Source organism: Macrotis lagotis, chromosome 7, assembly GCF_037893015.1.
Source record: "Macrotis lagotis isolate mMagLag1 chromosome 7, bilby.v1.9.chrom.fasta, whole genome shotgun sequence".
Lineage (NCBI taxonomy): Eukaryota > Metazoa > Chordata > Mammalia > Peramelemorphia > Peramelidae > Macrotis > Macrotis lagotis.
Genome location: NC_133664.1, coordinates 193847532 through 193853566, shown reverse-complemented (window position 1 = coordinate 193853566; position 6035 = coordinate 193847532). Strand labels below are relative to the sequence as shown.

The 6035-nt window shown below is 33.2% G+C and overlaps 1 pseudogene; it reads left to right on the top strand.

Annotated features, from left to right (window-relative positions):
• The first annotated feature begins 2903 nt into the window (after positions 1-2903).
• LOC141494227 (translationally-controlled tumor protein-like) lies at positions 2904-3433 on the top strand (annotated as a pseudogene).
• Positions 3434-6035: the final 2602 nt, after the last annotated feature.

Sequence of the window (6035 nt, the reverse complement as noted above, 5' to 3'; positions counted from 1 at the left end):
ACCAAGTGAAGAGGCATAAAGATTTATAAATTAAATAGGGAAAGAAAGGAGAATGTGAAAGCTGAGTAAATTCTATTCAATAGATTTGGCCCAGAGAGGGAATAAGATACATGCCCACTTGAATTTTAAAATCTTTTCTAATCTATAGGGAAGGTATTGATGGGGAAAGGAAAAGATTAGGGAGGAAGGGACTGATAAAAGGGAAGGCCAAGGTTTAAGTGAAATTGAAAATTAAATTTTAAAAGAGAAATTACAAGGGAATGGGAGTAAAACTTTGGTAAATAGGAAAAAGAGGAAAGGAAATAGAAAAATATAATTGGGAAAGATATAATGGAGGGAAATACAGAATTAGTAATCCCAATGGTAAATGGGAATGGGATAAACTGACCCATAAAACAGAATAGGATAGCAGAATGGGAAAAAAACAGAATTTTATAATATGTTGTTTACAAGAAACACATTTGAAGCAGAGAGATAGAGACAGGGTAAATGTAAAGCATGGAGTAATATATATTATCTATCAGCTGAAGTAAAAAAAAAAGGAGTATGTATCCTGATCTCAGATAAAGCAAAAGCAAAAATAAATCTCATTTGAAAAAGATATAGAAGGAACCATATCTTCATAAAAGGCAATATAAGTAATGAAGCTATAACATTATTAAACATGTATGCACCTAGTAGTATGGTGTCCAAATTAATAGAAGTAAATCTGAGTGAATTTCAAGGAGACATAAGCAGTAAAACATTAATAATGGAAGACCTCAACCTCCCTTGTGCAAAACCAGATAAATCTAACATCGAAACAGACAAGAAGGAAGTTAAGAATGAAAGAAATATTAGAAAACTTACATATGATAGACTTCTGGAGAAAACTTAATGGGGATAGGAAAAAATACTACTTTTTATTGACAGTACATTGTATCTATACAAAAATTGAACATGTACTAGAGCATAAAAACCTTATAATCAAATACAGAAAGGCAGAAAAAACTTCTCAAACCATAATGCAATACAAATTGCATGTAATAAAGGGTCATGATAATATTAACCAGAAGCTAATTGGAAACTACAGAACTTTATCTTAAATAATGGGTGGATCAAAAAGCAAATCAGAGAAATAATCAATAATTGTATCTAAGAAAATGATTACAATGAGACATCAAAACAAAATTAATGGGATGGAGCCAAGACAGTGTTGAGGGGAAATTTTATATCTCAAAATATTTTTGTGAATAACATAGAAAAAGAAGAGATTAATGAATTTGCTATGAAATTTAAAAAGGTAGAAAAAGATAAAATTAAAGATTTCCAAATAAATACCAAATTAGAAATGTTGCAAATCAAGGGAGAGATAAATAAAATCGAAAGCAAGAAAATCATTGATCATTTATGAAAATGTCAATAAAGTAGATAAACCATGGTTAATCTGATTAAAAAAAGAAAGAAGATAACCAGATTACTAGTATCAAAAATGAAAAGGATAAATTAAGCACCAATGAGGAGAAAGTTAAATAAAAAAAAGTTTTGAGGCTTCTTTGCCAAACTGCATGTTAACAAATTTGATAATCTGGATGAAATGGATAAATATTTGTAAAAATGCAAACTGCCAAGATAAACAGAATTGAAAATAATACACCTAAATATCCCCATTTCAGAAAAAGAAATAAGGCACCATCAATAAACAAACTAAGCAAAAGTCTCTAAGTCAAGATGGATTTACAAGTGAATTCTACCAAACATATAAGAAACAATTAATTCCTATTCTATATATACTATTTTAAAAAAATAAGAGAAAATGTTCTGTCAAATTCTTTTTCTGACACCAACATAGTGCTGATACCTAAAACCAGGAAGAACCAAAACAAAGAAAATTATAGCCCATTCTCCTGAATGAACATTGTCGGAAATTTCTTTTTGATTTTAATATTTATTTATTTATTCTCCTTTTGTACAAATAATGCTTTTTTGTACATTAATAAAATATTCTTGTTTAAGAGTAAAAAGAATACCCTCCCCCCACAAAATATAGACTAGCTTGAGCAATAAAGGGGAGAGAAAAAAATTAAAATTTAAAAAAATAATAGTAATAATTGTAGGTATGGCCAGGTGGTGCAATGGACGGAGCCCCAACCCTGGAGCCAGAAGCACCTGAACCCATATCTGACCCCATACACCCAACAATCACCCAGCCGTGTGACATGCAAGCCACCCAAACCCCACTGCCCTGCAAAAACCAAGAAAAAGAAAAAAAAAGACCCAAAATAAAATAAAATAGTAATAATAGTAGGGGTGGCTGGGTGGCGGACAGAGAATTGGCCCTTGAGCCAGGAGCACCTAGGTCCAAATCCAGCCTCAGACATCCAACGGTCACCCTGCTATGTGGCCCCAGGCAGGCCACCCAGCCCCATTTGCCCCTCACCCCCCCCAAAATAATAATAATAAAAATGTGCTTCAGTCTTTGTTCTAAAACCAAAAACTCTGTTGTGGGTGGATCCCATTCTTTATGGTAAATCTATCACAAAAGTTACTTCCATTGCCATTGCTGATCGCAACTCCCTCCTTTCGTATTTCTCTACTACCATGTACTATAGCAATGAGATTAAAGAAAGTTATTACCAGGATAAAACACCATGATCAGGTAGGATTTATGACAGGTAGGCAGTGATACTCAATATTAGGAAAGCCCTAAATGCAATGGAACATCTCAATAGCAAAACTGACAGAAATTATATGATTATCTCAATAGAAGTTGAAAAAGCCTTTAATAAAATACAATATCCCTTTTCCAGCCACTCCTCCCTTCACTCCCAAATGTGAGTCCTGCTACATCACAGTCACCCTGAATCCCCGCCCCACAGTGTTAGCACTGGGGCCACCACCACTGCTTCCCTCCTGCTGCTGCCATGATCATCTACCTGAACCTCATCAGTCATGATGACATTTACAAGATCCAGGAGATTGTGAACAGGCTGTACCTGGAGTTGGAGGGGAAGATGATCAGTAGGACAAAGGGTACCACTGATGATTCACTCATCTGTGGAAATGCCTCTGCTGAAGGTCCTGAGGGTGAAGGAACAGATGCCACTGTAATCACTGGAGTTGATATAGTAATAAACCATCATCTGCAAGAAACTAGCTTCACAAAAGAGTCCTACAAAATGTACATCAAAGACTACATGAAATCAATCAAAGGCAGACTTGAAGAAAACAAGTCAGATAGAGTAAAAATCTTTTTTGACAAGAGCTGCAGAACAAATCAAACATATTCTTGCTAATTTTAAAAACTATTAGTTCTTCATGGGTGAAAATATGAATTCATATTGCAAAGTGGATCTCCTGGACTTCTGTGAGGATGGTGTGACCCTCATATAAGATTTTCTTTAAGGGTGGTTTAGAAATGGAGAAATTTAACAAATTCCTCTCATTACATTGAATCACCTATTATCATGACTGGTTGCTGTTTTTTTTGTCATCTATACAACCACCAGGACTTGGATAGACTTTTGACTGATGTCATCTTGAGCTTTATTCTTTACTTTTGACTTTGATTTATTTGGAGTAGTGACATTGTTTGTAAAAATATGTCATGCAGGGGTGGCTAAGTGGTGTAGTGGATAAAGCACCGGCCTTGGAGTCAGGAGTACCTGAGTTCAAATCCGGTCTCAGACATTTAATAATTACCTAGCTGTGTGGCCTTGGGCAAGCCACTTAACCCCATTTGCCTTGCAAAAACTAAAAAAACAAACAACAACAACAAAAAAAACATGTCATGCAGTTTGTCTAAAATAAAACACATTTAATCCCCCCCAAAACAACATCCATTTCTATTAAAAACTCTAAAAAGTTTAGGAATAAATGTAATTTTCATTAAATAATATGTATGTAACATATATGTAAAAGGGATAAACTTGGAGCATTTCCAATAAGATCAGGAGTGAAACAAGGATGCTCATTATCACCATCATTATTCAATATAGTATTAGAAATGTTAGATTTAGCAATAAAAGAAGAAAAATCAATTGAAGGATTCAAAATTGGCAAAGAGGAAGCAAAACTTTCACTCTTTGCAGATGTCATGATGTTATGCATACATAACCAGAGAAAATCATACCAAAAAACCTCCTTGAAATATTTAACAAATTCAGCATAGTAGCAGAATAATAAACCCAAATACATCATCAGCATTTCTATGCCCAACAACAGCCCAAGAACAAGAGACAGAAAGAGAAATCCCATTTAAGGTAACTGTAGAAAAAATTAAAGAATTGGGAATCTCCCAAGACAAACCCAAAAATTGTATCAAGACAATTATAAAGCACTTCTCACCCAAATAAAATCAGATCTAAATAACTAGAAAAATGACAATTGCTCATGATCAGGTAGAACTAATAGAATGAAAATAACAATTCTACCCAAAACAAATTACTTATTCAGTACCATACCAATCCTACTATCAAATAATTAATTTACCAAGCAAGAAAAAAATAAATTTATCTATAGCAAGAAAATATGAAGAATAACAAAGGAATGGATAAAAAAGGAAAGTAAGGTAGCCTAGTTCTACAGATCTAAAACTATGCTATGAAGCAACAGTCATCAAAACTCCCTGGTACTGGTTAAGAAATAGAGTAATGGATCAGTGGATTAAGATAGGTTCAAAATGAACAGTAATAAATGATACAGCTACTATTTGACAAAGAGAAAGACATTAGCATGTGGGATAAGAACTCAATATTTGACAAAATTTGTTGGGAAAATTGAAAATATTATGGCAAACTAGGCATAGACCTATATCTTATACCCTATATCAAAATAAGGTAAAAATAGTACAGTATTTAGACATAAAAGATGATGTCTAGATGAATTAATAGACCAAGAAATATTCATCTATCAGATCTATGGAAAGGGGATACATTTATGGCCAAAGAAAAAGTAGAGCACATTACAAACAGGAAAATGAATAATTTTGACTATATGAAATTTTAAAAGCTTTGGACTAATAAAATCAGTGCTGTCAAAATTAGAAAGAAAGCCAAAAGTTGGTAAAGGTATCATTTCTAAAATAAATAGAGAAATGCATCAAATTGATAAGGTTACCAGTCATTCTCCAGTTGATAAATAGTCAAAGGATATGAACAGACAGTTTTCAAAAGTAGGAATTAAAGCTATATATAATCATATGAAAAAATACTTCAAATCATTATTGATTAGAGAAATGCAAATTAAAACAACACTGATGTATCACCTCACAACTATCAGATTGACTAAAATCAAAAAGCAGAAATGATCAATGAAAGAAAAGTTGTGGGAGAATTGGAAATTTAATGTGTTGCTGGTGGAGTTGTGAACTGATCCAACCATTCTGGAGAGCAATATGAAACTATGCCCAAAGAACAATAAAACTGTTCATACCCTTTGACTCAACAATTCCAATTCTAGGCCTATATCCAGAAGAAATCATAAAAAATGGTGAGTCCCACATGATCCAAAATATTCATAGCAGGTTTTTTTTGTAATGACAAAGAATTGTAAATTGGGGTGTTGCCCATCAACTGGTGAATGGTTAAACAAGTAATGGTATATGAATATTATGGAATACTATTGTTTTATTAGAAACAATAAATGGCTGAATTCTGGATAAGCATAGAGTGAATTACAGGATATGATGCTAAGAATGTAGCAGAACCAAGAGAACAATGTACACATTGACAACAACATTGTAAGGTGATCAACCCTGATGGATGAACCTGCCCTCAGCAGTTTAGAGAACTGGAACAACCCTATTAGACTGGCCATGGACAATGCTATCTTCATCCAGGGAATGAAAAACAAAACAAAACACAAAACAAAACAAATAAAACAAAAAACAAAAACCCTTCAGAATCTAATGAACACCACATTCATCTTTAAAAAAATCACATGTATTTCTTTCCCTTATTACTAATTCATCATACTGAAAATGACTAATCTGTAAATATGTTTAACAGAAATGTGTATGTACAATATTAACATGATTGTTTACTGCTAAGGGGAGG